The 19,851-nt window shown below is 36.3% G+C and overlaps 1 protein-coding gene and 1 long non-coding RNA gene across 7 annotated transcripts in view; one reads left to right on the plus strand and one right to left on the minus strand.

Moving 5' to 3' along the window:
- The window catches only part of LOC129725819 (xaa-Pro dipeptidase), a 207,087-nt gene that overhangs the window by 60,030 nt on the left and 127,206 nt on the right, over positions 1 to 19,851 (plus strand). The gene's annotated exons all lie outside the window — the stretch shown is intronic.
- Positions 11,220 to 12,110, minus strand: LOC129725821 (uncharacterized). The gene is made up of 3 exons (XR_008728181.1): positions 11,985 to 12,110; positions 11,571 to 11,655; positions 11,220 to 11,510 (listed from the first exon to the last, which is right to left on the minus strand). It is a non-coding gene; the product is annotated as an uncharacterized LOC129725821 (long non-coding RNA).

Here is a 19,851-nt window from a genome sequence, read left to right on the forward strand (position 1 = left end):
AAAAAAATAAAATTCCGGTAATCGAGTCTAAAATTCCGGATAATCGAATTCCGGGTAGGTAATCGAGTTTCCGGATAATCGAGTCCGACCTGAAGGAATAATTTTTAAATGCATAAAACATTGCATGCATAAACACTAAATGTAGCTTGAAACTTCTGAAAACATTTTAAAATGCTTGAAAGAAAAAAAAAATTACGAATTGGTTAAAGAACGTGACAGGATAAGAACTGAAATAATGGTTTAAAACGCTTTAATTAAACAGAAAAGGCCAATATAATATAATCAAAATTTAGCCAAAAAGGCTGAAATATTTTATTGTTTAGTACTAAGAAAAACAAGAAGATAAAAATACGTGTAAAAACATTTTTTTTTAAATTCTCTAAAAACGGATAAAGCAGACTAGGTTTTCCGAACAAACTATAAATTGCTTCTGGAATTCAAAAAATAAACAAAAATGAATAAAATTGTTCTTAAATTTGACTCAAGTAATACAAAAATTCTATTGTGGAAAAAAATCAGTGCGTCTTGAACTGTCCTATAGATCAGACGTTTTTTTTCGGTTGCTTGTGGACTGGTCTTTGACTGCCTATAGCTTCAAAGTTTGTGTTTTGTCAGTGTGTCTTTTAAAGACTACCTGAAAGTTATTTCCCATCAGTCTTTCTCAAGACTACCTACTTTTGAATTTAACATTTGTTTTCACTTTTTTCGTATCACCTGAAATGGCTGGACGAAAAAAGAAACCACGCATCGCTGCGGGGAGGAAAAGAGAGGCATCTCTTTCTGACACTTCGAGTGTCTGTAGTGACAATCCTTTTGATATTTTGCCTGATGAAATGGGAGTTATTAATAATGAAACTATACAAAATATAAAATCTTTAAAAAAGGAGAAAGTTCCACCTATTGTGGTAACTATTTCTTCTGAATTTAATATATTCAAAAAGGAACTTTCAACGTTTGTTTCTGACGTTAAAGTTACCTATCAAATTGGCCGTAGAGGTGAATGCCGCTTATTAACCGACTCAATAAAGGGTCGTGATCGTCTTGTTCAGTATTTAACTGGCAAGATGTACAATTTTTTTACATATGACACCAAGGACGCCAAGCCGTTCAAGGTTGTCTTGAAAGGTCTCACCAACGATCAAACCGTTGATGAGATCAAACTTACTTTAACAGAATTACTTGGCATAGCCCCTACCCAAGTAATTCTAATGAAACAAAAATCACGAGGCGAAAACAGTCAGCGCACTGGAATTTCCCTTGCTAATTATTTAATTCATTTTAACCGAAATGAGGTTAACAACTTAAATTTTTTTGAAAAAGCACATGCTTTGTTTAATGTGCGTGTAAAGTGGGAAATTTATAGGAAGTATGGCGGAGGTGGAAAGCATATCACCCAATGCCGTATTTGCCAACGTTATGGCCATGGTTCAAAGTTCTGTAACATGGACCAAAAATGTCTCATTTGTAGAGACTCTTCTCACAAAAAGGACACATGTCCTGTGAAAGAGAGTAAAAATTTTCGCTGTGCGAATTGTAACGGCAACCATATGTCAAATTTTTATCAATGCCCAGTCCGTTTAGCAATTGTTAAGGCAAGGCAAGGTAAACAAAATTCAATTTCTCAATTAAAACCAACTTCAAAACAAAATTCTCCAAGCGTACCAGTGACGCATAGTTTACCTACTCCTTTGCATACCCGTTTAACTTATGCACAGGTTACAGGTATTCCAAACATTATACCGCCTAGTGTTGGTAGTTCGAAAATTACCGTTAATATGGGTAAGCAAAACACGCTAGAAAATAATTGTACACCTATTACTCCAGCTAATATCGCTGCCGAAAATATTTTTTCTAATGGCAACTGCCTGGGGCCTATTACGGCAGGTTAACTTTCTTTTTTGCAACAGGCAATGTTCGATCTTATGAACGCCATGTTGCAGGCAAAATCAATGTTTGAAGCCATTCAAATAGGCACAAATTTTACTATTAAAACTGTTTCTAATTAAAAATTAAGCAATGATTTTAAATAAAACAGTTAAAATATTAAATTGGAATGCTCGCTCATTGAAGGCCAATGAGAATGAGCTTTTTAATTTTTTAACAGTAAATAATGTGCATATTGCAGGGGGAGCTGGCATCGCTGGCGACGTGTGTAGACGCTTTATTTATTGTGTCCGTGGTAATCGCGTTTTATTGTGGTATATAGCACGATAAATTGTGAATTTCGTGTGGTAATTGTGGGTAAAAGTGTTTCGAGTGTTATAACAGTGTTTTAAAAGTGATTTGGAAGTAAAACGATCTGGAAATTTAAAGTTTTATTGCCGTTTTTTTCACAATTTGTCGCCTAGCAAATGGCTGCTTTTAAAGCGCAGTGTTGTGTTGGTGACTTTCCTTTGATACGGTAGTGTGCAAGCTTATTCTCCGCCGACGGCACGATCTGCTGAGAGGCAGAAACTGAGAGAGCGGCAGTTGTAACCATAGAAACAAGTTGCCTATACTTTTTTGCGTGCGAGCGGAGGCATGTTTGGTTTGCTGAAAGCTGATTCAATGGCTAAGATAAGTGCATACATTTACAGACATGTTTGTTTATTTATAAATGACTCGAAGGTAGTAGTTTTCACCGACAAGAATCAAATTGTTTTTTTTTTTATATATATATTTCGTGTTGTAGTGTGTGCAGTACAGTATGATTTTTTAGCGATGAATTTGTGCGTCATTTAATGGCGAATTCATCTTTCATGTGTAGCTACCACAGCGTAGCATTTTCGTACTGTTCTGTCATTCATTTATGCACCGCATGAAAAGGTGTACCAGACGATTGCTGTTTATCTATTTTGCGATATTGCATAATGTTAAAATTGTCTTGAATTTCCGAACTGAAATATATCTGATGATTATGTTTTAATATCCATTGTCATTCCTTTTCTATTTATGACTTCACTAGCTTTTGAATAATTATTTTTACGCCATAGCTAAGTTTTGTTAAATATGCTAAATTTTTATAGGCGCAGATCCAAAACGGTGAAATGAATAATAATTGTTCTAGCATTTTGTAAAGGGTTCAGGAATACTGTAATGGTGTGTCAAGCTCGTTTCCGCAGCTGTGCTACACCGTTCTGAACTACACTTTACAGCACGAAAACGAACACGCAAGCGACGCTACACTCAGTTGTCATATTTTTCGTACGGCATTTGAGAGCATTTGTTTTTGTTATTAGTGTTTTGAGACTGCACCCTGTTTCTTTCGGGTGTAGTCCAGAATAAAGTGTGAAGTCGGATACAGAAAAAGTATAGTCCGGAAAGTGAAAAAGAAAGTACAGGACAAAACTGTAGTCCGGGTGTGAACGTGCCGCGGAGACGAGTTCGACATTACTTATGCTTTTACGCATGTCGTTTGACAAAAAGGTCCCTATTGCTCAGCTTAATAATGAGCCAACATAACGCGTAACATTACTTGAACTCGTCACCCAGAGAGTACTGGTGTGGTTTGTGGAATTCAGAGTATGGTGCATTGTTGCTAGTCGAAGTCGAAATCTTATAATTCAATTTTTTCGATTTGTCTAGTTTTTGAGCAGAGGTTTTTGTATACTTTGTCCCAATAATGACTAGTTCGGCATTTTGTCAACAAACTTTAGATATATATTTTGGTCAATCTGCGTATCTGCATTTTTCAAATTATTGGGGCTTTGGATGCATGAAACTTTGCCAATTTTTCTATTTGATAGGCAACACTCGCATCGACAGCTAATAGAGAATCGGCGTGAAATATCGTGCTCCCGAGCGTCTCCGTCGGTAGTCGGGGATTGAGCGGTCGTGCATAATGCTTTGGTAAAACGCGTCTCCGGCCCGGGAGAGTTTTATGATGTCTTAGTTCGAATCGTCCACTTAGTGTGGTATACCATTTTGCGTTTCACTAGGATGTACCACACTTACCTGTGCGTGACCCTACAACACTCTTTAGTTTATTACTGCTTTAAATCGGTCTCAAATCAAAAAATCGCTTTTATAGAACAGACGAACAGTATAAAAGAAACGTCGTTAGTCGACCTGTTAGGCTCAAAGTCAGATGCCCGGGTGACCGAATATCTAGAGACTTCGCGTCGATACCTTTCATGAGGTCGTATTTTCTACAGATTGGTTATAACCGTGTTATAATTTTCGATATAAATAGGGTCAATTCACGAAGAAGTGATAGGAGTCGCGAGGCGTTAACGTGGACTCAACTCTTGTAGCTTTCGTAACATTGTGTAGTCAGCTGAGATCAATCAATGGGAGATACGTTTCGGTAGTTTCATAATAACTACATAAACAGATGTTCAAATATTTGAGTCGGTCTTGATTGAGTCATAGGTCCGGTATCCTCGCGTGCGCTTTTTTATTTTTGCGGTGTTACTTCATCTAACATATTGATCGCGTTATGACTTCCTTAGAAGGTATAATGAACTCGTACGTGCGATATTTATTATTATGAACCCGGTACTCGAACTCAGCGCATCGTTTACCAAAACGAAACCTGCTGCAAACCTTAACCTTTTCTCCAACATCCCAGTGATTTCTCGTGGAAGTGCAGAGGTGTTCTCGGCTTCCAATAAAGCGAGTATCACGTCAACATATTCCTATTCACACTCCTTCTTTGACCTGCATTCGGATGCGGCCGGCGCTGGTATTGCCTAATATAAAGATTAAGGTCACCAGTTTTTACACATTGAAGATGAATGTTAGTCCCAAGCATCATCTGTTGGTTCTCTGTGTAATTACAGCTGATCTGGCAATAACGGAGTAGCAACCGCGGGCGGTCAATCATGCTCATGCTCATGCTCAGTAAATAATGTGCATATTGCAATTATTACTGAAACATTTTTGAAACCTCACATAAAATTAAAATATGATCCCAATTACGTGGTTCATAGATATGATAGGATTTAGGGTTCCGGCGGTGGAGTTGCAATTGTTGTTCATCGCCGAATCAAACATCGTGCTTTTCCCCATCTTGAGACGAAAGTTATTGAAACTTTGGGAATTGAAGTTCAAACTGAACTTGGGATTTTATTTATTGCCGCAGCATATTTACCATTTCAATGCACACGCGAGCACAAAAATTATTTTAAAGGTGATTAACAAAAACTCCCCAGAAATCGTTCGAAATTTTTTATAATCGGCTATTTTAACGCTAAACATCGTTCATGGAATAATTCTCAAAGTAATTCCAATGGCAAAATTTTATTCAATGATTGTTCTTCAGGATACTATTCTATTTTGTCTCCGAATAGTCCTACTTGCTTTTCTTCTGTAAGAAACCCTTCAACAATTGATTTGGTGCTAACAGATCAAAGTCATGTATGCAGTGATTTGGTCACACATGCTGACTTTGATTCTGACCATCTTCCAATAACTTTTCCTTTATCACATGAATCAGTTTTGAACCCTATGAGCTCTGTTTTTAATCATAACAAGGCTAATTGGGAAAGACACAAAACTCATATTGAGAGAAATTTCAATAATGAGCTTGATTTGCAAAACGATGTGAATATTGATTCCGCTTTGGAAGCATTAAAATGTGCAATTGTTGATGCCAGGAATTATTCTGTTCCAAAGGCTCTAGTGAAATTTGATTCACCAATAATTGACGAAAATCTTCAACTTCTAATTCGTTTCAAAAATGTCCGCAGACGTCAATATCAACGTTCTCGTGACCCTGTTTTTAAAACTATTTAAAAAGATTTACAGGAAAAGATTAAACATATATTTACTCTTCTGAGAAATCAAAATTTTGAGACTAAAGTTGAAAAATTGAAACCATATTCAAAACCTTTTTGGAAGCTGTCGAAGATTCTTAAGAAACCTTCAAAGCCTATTCCAGTTTTAAAAGATGGTGAACGTTTTCTTGTATCCAATGAACAAAAGGCTCAAAGACTTGCTCAGCAGTTTGAGAGTGTTCATAACTCAAATTTGAATTTTGTGAGTCCAATTGAATATGAAGTCACACGTCAATTTGATTTAATTTCTTCCCAGATTTTTTTACCTGCAGAAATAATTGAAACTAACTTGAATGAGATTAAATCAATTATTCAAAATTTCAAAAATATGAAAGCACCTGGTGACGATGGAATCTTTAATATACTAATCAAACATCTCCCTGAGAGCACAATGGAATTTTTAGTGAAAATTTTCAATTGCTGCTTCAAAATTGCATATTTTCCCAAATTATGGAAAAATGCAAAAATTACTCCAATTTTAAAACCGGATAAGAACCCAGCTGAAGTTTCAAGTTATCCACCAATCAGTTTGCTTTCTTCAATAAGTAAACTGTTTGAGAGAATTATTCTTAACAGAATGATGTCACACATCAACGAAAATTCCATTTCTGCAAATGAACAGCTTGGATTTCGCCATGGGCATTCCACAACTCATCAATTGCTCAGAGTTACTAATATGATACGAGCTAACAAATCTGAAGGTTATTCCACTGGAGCTGCTCTTTTAGACATAGAAAAAGCATTCGACAGTGTTTGGCATAAAGGTTTGATTGCGAAATTACAAACTTTTAATTTTCCAATTTTCCTAATCAAAATTTTAAAAAATTATCTTACTGATCGAACTCTGAAGGTTGTCTATCAGAATTCAAAATCTGATAGATTTCCTGTCAGAGCAGGTGTACCTCAAGGTTTCGTCTTGGGTCCAGTCCTGTACAACATATTCACTTCAGATCTTCCTGATTTGCCTCCAGGATGCACAAAGTCATTGTTCTGCGATGACACAAGCATTTCCGTAAAAGGAAAAAGTCTTCGTGTCATATGCAGTCGATTGCAGAAAAGTTTAGATATTTTTTTCTTCCTACTTGCAAAAGTGGAAAATCTCTCCCAATGCTTCTAAAACTCAAATGATAATTTTTCCGCATAAGCCTAGGGCTTCTTTCCTCAAGCCAAACAATAATCACGTTGTCAAGATGAATGGGGTTATTTTAAGTTGGTCTGACAAGGTTAAGTACTTGGGACTAATTTATGATAAAAAACTTATTTTCAAAGAGCACATTGAGAGTATACAAGCCAAGTGCATCAAATATACGAGATGTTTATATCCTCTCATTAACAGAAATTCTAAACTTTGTTAAAGAACAAACTTTTGATTTACAAACAAATTTTTAGACCAGCAATGCTTTATGCTGTACCGATCTGGTCAAGTTGCTGTGCAACAAGGAAGGAAATGCTCCAAAGGATTCAGAATAAAATTCTGAAAATGATTTTGAAGCGTCCTCCTTGGTTTGGTACACTCGAATTACATAGACTTACTGGTGTTGAACCATTAGAAGCTATGTCAAATAAAATTATTAACAAATTTCGACAAAAATCGTTGCAATCCTCAATTGCTACGATAAGCTCTCTTTATAGCCAATAAGTTAGCAATTAAGTTAGTTGTAAGTTTACTTCCCCTTTTCTGACAAGTAGGTTTAAATCCCTACGAATGATAAGTCCTTATTGCGAAAGCAAACAAATCCTAACAATTAAAATTACAAATTTCTAACAGTGTTGAAAAGTCACCATTTGTGATTGGACACACATACTCATTATTTACTAATATTTATCATAAATACTTAAGCTACTAACAAATCCCCCCCTTAAAAAAAAAATCCCCAATTCGAGGCATTTTTTTTTCTATTGTGGAAAACGGCCAAAAATAAAATGAATAAAATTCACCCTAATGGTTAAAAAATACTTCTTAATGAAAGAAAAATATGAAGCAGAAATTGATTCCAAGTTTAGCTAGAAGTGGTTCAATAAACGGATGAGACTAAAGACAAAACTTATTTGTAATTTGGCCCACAGGCTTGTTTGAAAGTGTCTCAAAGAGTGAAACAAAGTTTATAAATAAAAGGTTTAAATTAGTCTAAAATAGTAGGAGTAGCCAAGACACGACCGCATAGTTGACGTAGGACTACAATTATTTTATATTTCCCTCTGAGGCTCTGTTTGTTTTGAGCTCGTTTCACTTTTGGAACGGTTAGATTTTGACACACATGTGCCAAAAACGAGCGATCATGTCTAATCACATTTTTTAGTTTTAGTTTAGTTTGATTATTTCAACCAATTTAAGCTCAACATTCTCCAAAAGAAGGATATTTGGGTTCTTTATGTTGCCGAAGTGGATGATCGGAATCGGTAAAACGGTTCCTGGAATATTACCGGACATGTGCCGGTAATATATTGATCATGATCTAAGCAGTACTAAGCCTCTAATTACTCGGGTAGTAATATCAAGTATCTAGTTCGTCAGCTTTAATTTATGAAGCGACACCTTAAACGACTTGGAACTAAAACAGGTTCATTGGCGGAAATATCCATGAAAAAAAGTCATGGAAAGAGAACCGTTCATTTTTGGCATGGTTTAATCTTGGCAACAGGAAAATTCTGCCGTGTCGTGTTTGGCGAAATCGAACTGGGTCTGTATTTTGATTATTTATTTGCAGCACTCTATTTTACAAGAAAAAATATTCTCTTTAACATTGATGAATGCCATTCATTCTAATACAGTCAATTTTCTTCAATACGCGGAAAGGCAAGCTTCTATACGACCTAAATTGAGTACTATTTAGAAGAAATTGAACAATATTTATTTGTCTTGTATTCATGACTCACTCTCCGATCACCAAGCGGCAAAGATGTCACATAATAAAATTTTCTTGCAGTTACAGGTTCATGGAAAAAATAACGATAAAGAATTGCAGTTTTTAAACAAAAATGTATATGCACAGAAAATTTAAAATGGACATAAGAAAAACACAGTGTAGAGTTCATAAATAAACAACGCATTTTATCTGTACAATGAACCTAATTTATATACCCTGCTATCTTCCTCTACCGACACGTACAGAATTTTGTTGTACCCGGTGGCGTATTTTGCGGCACCCGAATTATCATATTAAATTCTGATATTTGCTACTATACGAAACAAAAAGACAATTCAAATAAACAAATCAAACGACAATTCGATTGTGTTCCAGTTCGCAAAACGTTACCTACGCGTTAACCCAACACGTCCCAATGTGCGTCGATAGCGGCAATGTAGTCTTCACTTGGCTTGGCTGCACACAAATGAATATCGAGTTCTACTGCACTGATAGACGACGAGTGACCAGCGCTCTATTCATACATTGCTCGGTGCAGTACTGTTGCCTGTGCCAGCATGTTTTCCTTCAAACTGTTAAACTGTCTGATAGTGGAGGTGATTACGAACTTTCCGAAAAAGCTTCACCTTCAAGACATCAAATAAGTCTAGGCTCATGGAAGCGAACATTAGTTGACCTATTGGGACGGGGAGATTTTGTCAATTTTTTTTGCCACTGCTATACTGCCGTTCCAAGCATAGTTGTCCCAGCGTGCATAAGGTTTGTGAAGAACATGGGACTACTATGATTAGAACGGCAGTATACAGGATTACAGCAGGCAGTTGGTGTCTACTCATGAAATCTATGCCAGGCGTGCTTGCATGTGATTGGTACATTGTTCGTGAAAATTCGGCCTTGAAACTTTTATGAAATTTTCACTGTTTAGCAATGAAGTGATAATGATAACAGAAGAATCACAAAATTGTTCATCATTTTATCAATCCAACAACATATTGATTATTGTGATCCATCATGTGGTTACATCAGTATTACCGTTAGAAATCTCTCATTCCAACGTTACACCTTGGTTTCAGTTTCCGCAGAATGTATCTCGATATAGTGCGGTTAGTCGTAGTCCTACGTCAAAACTTAAAAGTACCTCAGCTAACAAGAGAGAACAAAAAAAAAGGAATATGTCTTATTTAATCTAAAATTCTTTAAAGGTTTTCAATATATCTATGTACAATATCTGCAGAATTTTTATTATCGATCTTTACATCTAAAAATGCAGGTCTGTCTGTCTGATCAATATAGACTTGAAAACTACGAACCGATAGGCGTGAAAATTTGTGTGTACGGGTTTTAGGAAACGAGAAAGGTGACCCTTTTCTGAAAGGGAGGGGTCCCATACAAATGAAGCACAAATTTCTGCACAACTTGAGAACTAATCAAGCCAATTCAAATAAATCTGGCAAATGAAGGTTTTTGGGGGCAAGAAAAACTTAGTGGTTCGATACCTCTCCCTCTTCTAGTAGAGAGGGGTCCCTCACAAACAAAACACAAATTGCTGCACGAGAACTAAAAAGGCAAATAAAACCAAATTCGATTTGTGGAGGTTTTGGGAGCATGATGGTTCGATACCTCACCCCTTTCCGTAAGGGAGGACTCCCATACAAGTCAAACACAAATGACTGCATAACTCTGGAACTAATCAATCAAATGAAACCAAATTTTGAGAGCAGGAAATGTTCCTATGATGGTCTGACAGCCGGAAGTGTCCAAATATGGGTATTTCCGTAATCGTGATGATGCACAGACGCCAAAATTCGCTTTAGACGCCATTATGAACTTTAGGATGGTGACTTCCGATTTCTGGAAAACAGCCAAAAATGTCTGAATACCACCCAATATGGGTATTTCCTGTATCAGATTGATGCTCAGAGGCCAGAAATTGACTTCACATGTCATTTTTAAGACGACTTCCTGTTTCTGGAAGTCAGCTGAAATTGACCGAATACCATCCAATATGGGTATTTCCAGAATCGAGGTGATGTGTAAAATCTAAAAGGCAAGGGTGTTCTCATTCCGATGAAACCAATCATTTCTAACGATTTGTCTTTTGAGTTTTAACGTATCCAATATTCGATTCTGTATGTATTTGCAGACAAAGTGAATCGCAAGGTCAATCTTTGGATGTATTTGAAATCAATATAGAATGTTTGAAATCATTTAAATGAAGAACAAAAATGAGCTGGACGAAGTTTGTCGAGGCAGCTAGTAGATCAATATCTATTTTAATACATTATCATTACCCCTTACGTGGTAAACAAGCGTCGACGTTTTCGTACCTTCCCCTAGGTTCCCCACGTGGAATATAAACGGCAACTAACGAATTTTTCAATAAAATTATGATAAAAATCTAACTTCACTGCATTGTTTTCGATAAAATTTCGTATCTAAATTCCTATTGATGAAATTATTCTCAAATTATTACTAAAACTAGATATTGGAAACATTATTTGAAATCATGCAATATCTGATCAAAAACATCTTCTTTAATTTAACCTTTCTTGGTGGAAAATTGGAGCGATTTTCAAAAACTTAATATCGGGTTAAAATGGACGCACATCTCTCCAGGGAATTATGAAGCAACTAACAAGGCTCGGTTAAGGAGAGCTGTAGAGTTTAAGCTTAGAGGAAAGGGTAACGGTATAAAAATCTGTCACTCATCATGGTGACAAAGTACCTTCCTTTTCGTCTCAATTGTTAGAGATGCAGAGGTCACTTGTTTCTAGGTCTCTGGCAACGATTATAGCATTTTTTTTCCTTCTTTCCTTAACCCGACCGTAAAAACGAGCCGGCGCCGTTATCGACCTATACAAACCAGAAGCAACTGAATAGTTGTACACTGAAAAAAATTAATCTCAAATGACGTAAAATGTACATACTGTCTTTTATAAATACATACCTGTCATACCTGTCTTTTATAAAGGGAATAAATTAGATACTGTGGCTATATTAAAAGAATATCCAGGGAATCCCGGTATTTTTACCTGAATAAATTAAAATTGAAAACATCGTTAGTGACTTCATGATTATTTTCAAACAACAAAATCGTTTAACAGATTGTCCCTATCAGTAGTAATGTTTGAATGAGGTCAACAATACTGTCAATGTCCGCTAGTAACAAGAGGTGCCACTCGTACCGTTTACAGCGTTTCAGTTTGTGCACAAAATTAGCATTCAATTCCTAATTTTTCCACCAATTGACAAAAAAAATTTATCGCAGGACAACTGTAAATTACTAGTGGCACGAGGAATCATCCAACTTATTCTGGAATTTTCTCCATTCTCCCGTTTGTGAATATGCAGCCATACTCACGACTTGCCGAACGCATATATCACGTATATTTTATGCAGATCCTCGTATTCACATATCTATCAACCTAGTCGACCACATCGAACACAAGCGCACAAAAATCACCCCTCACGCCACGTTGCATAATCATGTCACACCACAAGGTTCGAACTGGTAACGGTGACTGGTAGTTTGCTGCTCAGCGTTTTGTTTATCGAGAGCACAAAGTGCCGCAAACACTAAGCACCGATAAGAACTCTATGACGCAAAATAATATGAGCGTGTCATCCAGAGACACACACACCTTTTTTTTACTAAAACAAGGCTAAGAATCCAAGATTACTGATGCAATTGACTTTCCACTGCATTGACTTTCGCTGGAGCTTTTGGGTCTTGCATTAGCATTTACCTCAGAAACTGTTACCTTTTGTGGCCTTTGAACTGCGTTCAACTTTCTCGGCACGTTTGATTCCAGGCACGGATCCGCTCGTTCGCGAAACCATATTTTGCACCACGGTGTAATCATCGTACGAACAAGGTTTACCCTCACCCTAACTAACCTGTCTGCATGCAAGCGGCAGGCAACCACCAATGAGAAGCCGTTGACGAAGGGGTCAAAAGCGCACTAGCATAATCGCCCGGCATCACGCCATTTCCGGTCATATTTATTGCCTCGTACCTGTTTTGGGTCGCAAGTGATTGTGTCGGCCTTTGTCTGCTGTTCTAATTCGATTGGAAAGGATAAATGGTTCGAATGGTGAGCACCAGTAAACTACATATGGCAAAATACAAGAGGAACACTCGAAATTGTTATGCATTGACTACATTTTTTCCACTGCACCATATTTGGTGCGATGCGGAGCTTCAGTAAACGCATCCGTCAGCAAACTTCCACCAGTAGGAGGTATCGGTGTTTATGGTTTGCAGCAGCTTTCGTTTCGTATGCAGGTTGCAAATCCATGCCTACAGGTTGATACACCTAGTCGTGTTACTGGGGGAAAATGGTGCACTTTTTCACGCGAACCTGATGACAACGTTCGAAAGTTTGTGGATGGTTATAGGGTAATCCGGTGGTGTGTATTGCATTAATATGCAAGCTAAATGTTTGCCTTATATTTGGTTAGTTTGCAATTTCATCACACCGCAAGCGACATTAATGATGACATGAAATTTTGCATCGAAACATTTTTAATATCAATGCAATAGGAGTATACAAAAGGTCTAAAAAATTTTGAAAATTTCAATAAGTACATCACAAAGAATCCGAATATGAAACCTGGTGCCTAGTTCACAAAATATGTGAAACAGAGAAATTAAAGGAAGTCGGGAAATAATACAAAAAGATCAACGAGTATCTCAAATTATTCAATATATGGACATATGGAACCATACAATTTATATATTTCTTGAAACTTGACTTTTTTGTTCCATGTATAGTAATCTGCGTCGTAATTGTTATCCCTGTTTGACCTACTAAGCGGAGATACGAAAACGGGTTCCTAGCAAATGGATATCATTTACTAAAATCAGGTTACGTCCATTACTCTACGAGCGAGAAGAAGCATCGACGTAGGTATGACCTAAAAGCACAACGCGTAACTTTCGCAAAAAAAAAACCTAGTGCCAGTTTGGAGGAAGTGCGCAAAAAGTCGTATGAAGGCACTCCAAATTTGCTGTTAAAAAGTAAAAAAGTGACAAAACCGGCAGCGTGTGCGGCCTCGTTTCGAGCGAGACGCAGAATAAATAAACCGAATGCGTTACGCTACGATCTGCTTTTCAATTCGTTTTGCTGTGCGAATGTCCACTTGACGGAAATGGAGATGAGATGGGCAACAAATAATCGAAGAAGCTACAAAGTTGCTGGTTGGTGGACGCACGATGAATTCGGCAAACATTACCGACTTTGACTGTTAATATAAAATTTGTTCACTCAAACCATGTTTTTTAGCATTGGCATCAATTTACCTAAATTACCTGCAGTAACATTGCGCAGATAAAAATTTGGGCTCGAAATACATTCATGCAAGCTTAAATTTGTTTCAGAGCATTGTTTATTCAGGATAAGTTTTGGGTATTCCACCCGTCCCCCATCTCATGATTGCATAAAATACTTTCCTTCACAGATATCTTTTTTGACCTTCAAAGTGTTTTTTCATCCCGTCGTTTCCTGGCGATTCAGCTACGAAATTAGGCCATATTGTAACCGTTTCGCTGTTGTTATATATACAATACTATATATATATATATATACAAATAAATAAAAATACTATATATATATATATACAATACTATATATATATATATACAAAAGATATATACAAAGCTGTTGTTTTACCCTGCTAAGAAGACCGCTCCCGGAAATATGAACGATTCATTATATATCTCACAGCGTTGTCATGGCAAAAAGCCTTTTTAGCATACATTGATATTCCAGCCAGAGGGGGGAGAGTATTTTTCCATCGTCATTTTATTTTGTACAAACCCGAGCTATGGACGAGGTAAACATCTGCTCCCCCAGAAACCATCCAAACAACCGAATAGAAGCAAGCGCAAATAGGTACAACAGAGTTTCTCCCTAAAGAAACAAGATATCCTCAGGGTGTTTGTGTATGTGTGTTCGCTTATGCACGCAGACATCTTGTGAATCGATAGAGTAAACAAAGCTCCGAAAAGGATTTCGATGTAAAAAACACTGCACTGTAGCGTGAGTTGAGGGCAAACCTGCCAACATGAGTGTCGTTTTTATGGCGCTACATCCACCTCAACCTGTAACCTTGAACCGAAACCATGCGCGGGAACCTTGCTGTGTGCGGTTGTCCTCTAATTCGATAGCATTTATATGGTGCGAATTACGATGGTTAATACGTTTGAACCTTGCTTTCGTTTCAATTCGCGTAAGGTAATTATGAGTAAATTGGGAATAACGATTTTTTTCCGGCGTAACTTCAACCAACAGGCTATCGTCTCAAGGAATTTTCTGTTTTTATGATCAAAGGGTTCGCTAGAACGAATTTGTTTTAAAGGTTTTGAATTAATTTTCGCTAGTAAGTATAAAAAAAAAATTAAATAACTTTCAGCTATAGAAGACACCTCTAATTAATCAGCCTAACGAACAAATTTATTTTAAGAACAGCCAAGAGGTTGTTTTGGAATAATGTCAAGTTTCAACAAAAAATAATTTGAGGGAAAATTTAACCCGTTTTAACCTTAATATTTAATTTAGTGTTTATTTTCTAATTTTTTCATCTTAAATTCAAAATAACTTGAAGTTGGATACATTCAAGAAGGTAATTATCATAAGCAAGCATTGATCTAGTACGCAGTGCATACTGTGTACAAGACGTCAACGACGCGTTTACGTAAACACAGTGGAGCAGAAAATTGTGAATATTACAACACTGAATGAAAGCGCAGTTTACTGCTTTTGAAGTGAAATAGCAGCTAAACTAAAAGAGTTAGATTCATGGTGTCAAAGAGCATCTTGTAGAGTAGACTTCAATTTTTAATTCAGTTAACAACAAAACCCATGTTTACCACACATTTCAGAGAAGAAATTACAGTTTAGTTCTCGAAAAACATTTGACTTTACATTTGTTCCTTCCTAAGTGCTGCTTATTCTCTCTAATTTGACGGTTTTAAGAAACTACTGATTACGAAATTTTCTCAGTTTCCAACGAAACCAACAGAATTGAGCCAGCTATCACACTTATTGTGCTAGACCTCGTTAAAGGCAAACATAACCAAAAACTAAAAAAAGTGAAAACTTTGCAGTAGTTAAATTTTGGCCATATGTGTAGAAGGTTTTTTATCCTAAAATAGGGTCCTCTATCTCTCTATCTATCCAGCTCCCTAACACCTTGTATATAGGGGTACAAAAAGAAAAAAACAAAAACATTGAGAAATACACTAGAATGCGAAAAACTGTGATGCCAACTATTGTACTATTGAAAAACGTAGAGCCTTGTTGAATGCATGTTTCGACTAATCAGAACTGAAACAAGACCTTCCACCGCAGCACAGCTGACGCCTAAGTATTCAAACGATTTGCCTTATTGCTGATTTGTTGTTGTTGTTTTACTCGCTCTACTGCACAAAACTCGTCTAGTGGAAGTTTAAATCTCAGTAGTCCTGTCATCGTGTATGTGAAAAGAGCGGAGAAAAAATTTACCGCGCACTTCCCTTTTGAGTATGTGCCTGCATGTAGCAAATGCTTTCACCACACTGCTTCTTTCTCCACTCCAAAGTGTCTCAACCAACTTACAGAGAGACAAACACAATTCTAGCCCATCCCACATCTGTTAGAGACAAGTGGGGTGAATCACTCTACAGAGAAAACGCAGAAGTACACCGCAGAGTCCACTGGCGAGTAGTCTGGAAAGTGAAAAAACCTGCCGGGTAAAAGTGTAGTCCTCGTGTAGCTATACCGCGAAAACGAATTCGACCAGAGTAAACTTGACCGGCACGAGCAACGCAGTCTATTTTTTTCTCCCAATCTCTTTTCATCTTTTGCCACGCTCAAGAAACAAACTGTAAAACGCACCGCAGATAGCTCTGCTGTGTAATTATTGTGCGTGATGTTTATACGGGTGAGAAAGTACACCATACCCGGACGAACACATAAGATTCGCATGGATTCCGTAGGATTTCTCACATTGGAATCGTGAAGTGTCCTTGATAAGGAATCCTGAAAAGGAATCCTCGAGACTGCCCTGTCTATGAAGTTAGGATTCTTGAATGGAAATCGTGTAATGAGAATCCGTCGGATTCCCTAGGATTCCTCAAATAGAAATCGTTAAGCATCCTTGATGAGGAATTCTGAAAAAGGAATCCTCAGGAATGCCCTGTCTATGGTGCAAGAATTCTTGAATGAGAATCGTGTAATGAGAATCCTTCAGATTTCCTAGGATTCCTCACATTGCACAGTGGTACAGAACGACGATGTAGGCGGAAATGGAGTTCTCGATACATTTTTGTGATTTTAGAGCCATACTTTATATGGCGAAGTTGCTTATTATAATTTGGTCTACATTTAAACTGAGGTGAAAATTAGGGTGGTCCTAGAACCAACGAAATAAACCAACTAAAATTTTTATTTGTGGAAAAATGTAATTTTATTTTCAGTATAGTTGTAGATCACTTGATTTTAACCAGCTTTGTTGAAGACTACGTTCTTGTAGCTCTTAAATTGACTGAATTAGAGCAATTTTGCCTAGGGTGGCTCTTAAAAAACGGTTTTTTCGCTCTACTTTGTTTAATTCAATTTTCTCAGTAAAATTATGTTCAGACGACTTTTAGAGCTTTAAAAGACACAACTTTTGGTAGCTATACTTTAACGATATCTTTCATGGGTGAAAAGCTATTAAGCTTTTAATTTTTAAAATACGCCCTTTTCAACTGTTGATATCTCTGAATGGGGCTGATGAAAAAAATATCTTCTGGTTTCATTTGAAAGAGCAACTTTTGTACTTTATCATAAAAAAAAATTGGAGATAAGTTATTTTTTAAAATCGAATAAAATAAGTTTGAATATGATCATTTTCAGTCGAAAAAGTAAGGTTTTTACAGCCTAGTTTTTTTATTTGATAAAAATGATGTACATATGCTTCGTAAAGTTGAAAGTGAATCAATTTAAGATAACTTTGCAATAAAAAAATTGTATCTCTTGAACTGACTGATAGATAGTGATAGTAGCATTACCATATCTGATAAATTAACGATTTTTCATGTAACTAGTATTTAACCTCGCGTCTAATTTTTCGGCAAAATTCTCTATATATTGTTTTCAAAACTTCTGAAGATGTACATTTTGAAGTAAAGATGTGTTGGTGAATTTTCGTCAATACAGTGCAGGATATACTTGGTTTTCATTAAAAATCCTGAAAAAGCAACATGTTCACTTTCAGACAACGTTCTCATACTCGCGTTCATTACTAGTACAACCTAACACCACAGTACACATTCAAATTTATCGTGAATTATATGATTGGTATGTACTTCCTCCTACAGTGCATAGACTTTTATTACACAGTAGTAATATAATGAGAACCGCTGCATTGCCACTGGGAATGTTGAGTGAAGAAGCCCAGGAGACCCGCAACAAGTGCATTAGAAAGTTTCGAGTACACCACTCAAAAAAATTCAGCCGCATCGTGAACATTGAAGACGTTTTCAAGAGGCTTCTGCTAACATCCGATCCCGTCATTTCGCTAAACAACCGACGTACTGCCCAATGCGAAAGTTTGTCACATCTACCAACAGAAGCACGAAAATTGATTAAACATTAATACTTTCTTTTCAAAATAACGAACATTAAATTTTGCATAAACGGAAGAGAAAAGTATTTTTTTGCATTGCTTACAGTAATTTCATCGTTTTGTAACTGCCGAACGTTATTTTAAAGATTGTGTCGTATATAAATTTTAATATTTTGAAATTTTTTTAATTGAAGATACGTATAAATTTTTTTTTGAAAATCAAATGAGACGTAATTCTACGTAAAAAGTTTCGAAAATTAGCTTATCTTTAATTTTACCGAAGAATATGTACATCAGCTTTATCAAATAAAAAAAACTAGGCTGTAAAAACCTTACTTTTTCGACTGAAAATGATCATATTCAAACTTTTTTATTCGATTTTAAGAAATAACTTATCTCCAAATTTTTTTTATGATAAAGTACAAAAGTTGCTCTTTCAAATATTTTTTTCATCTGCCCCATTCAGAGATATCAACAGTTGAAAAGGGCGTATTTTAAAAATTAAAAGCTCAATAGCTTTTCACCCATAAAAGATATCGTTAAAGTATAGACACCAAAAGTTGCGTCTTTTAATGCTCTAAAAGTCGTCTGAACATAATTTTACTGAGAAAATTGAATTAAACAAAGTAGAGCGTAAAAACCGTTTTTTAAGAGCCACCCTAGGCAAAATTGCTCTAATTCAGTCAATTTAAGAGCTACAAGAAAGTAGTCTTCAACAAAGCTGCTTAAAATCAAGTGATCTACAACTATACTGAAAATAAAATTTTATTTTTCCACAAATAAAAATTTTAGTTGGTTTATTTCATTGGTTCTAGGACCACCCTAATTTTCACCTCAGTTTAAATGTAGACCAAATTATAATAAGCAACTTCGCCATATAAAGTATGGCTCTAAAATCACAAAAATGTATCGAAAACTCCATTTCCGCCTAAATTGTCGTTCTGTACCACTGTGCATTGGAATCGTGAATCGTCCTTGATAATGAATCCTGAAAAGAAATCCTCAAGACTGCCCTATAGTTGTATGCCCTATGCCTATAGTTCATTGTCTCGCAAGAGAGACATTTCAGATTTCACCACGGTGCTTTCAGGAAGCTCACCAGATAAAACCGTCTGTCGTTCTCTTCTAGCATGTGCGTTGATTTGCTCTTTAGTGTGAGAGCAGTTGTTTTCGCAGTTCAAGATGTTCTACTGAACTCTAGAGGTTTTCTGAGGAGAAAAGACAAGCATGATAATCGGTAAATGGCAATCCAAAATCAACGCTTCTCCTCGAGGTTACCAATCAATTAATAAAAAGCAGAGTTGAGCGAGAATTGTCACTGAATTCTACCGCTTCACACAATCAAATTGATAAACGCCAATAGAAGTATTTCCAAACCTATTACAAAATAGACAATTAAAAAAGAGGCTATTGTAATTCTACGTTAACCTTGCGGTATCTTATTAACAACCTCTTACGCTATTGGTTTTTAATATTATATTATGTACATTTTAAAGTATAACTTCTTTAAACGGAAACCGTCATCCTGCTATTTTTCCTGATCTTTTTGTTGCAATTTGCCTTAATGTGAAAACTTTTCCAAATTGCTTTAATTGAAAATATTCCACATCGAATTCATATACCTGATACTTAGTATA

The sequence above is a fragment of the Wyeomyia smithii genome, chromosome 2 (genome assembly GCF_029784165.1).
Source record: "Wyeomyia smithii strain HCP4-BCI-WySm-NY-G18 chromosome 2, ASM2978416v1, whole genome shotgun sequence".
Lineage (NCBI taxonomy): Eukaryota > Metazoa > Arthropoda > Insecta > Diptera > Culicidae > Wyeomyia > Wyeomyia smithii.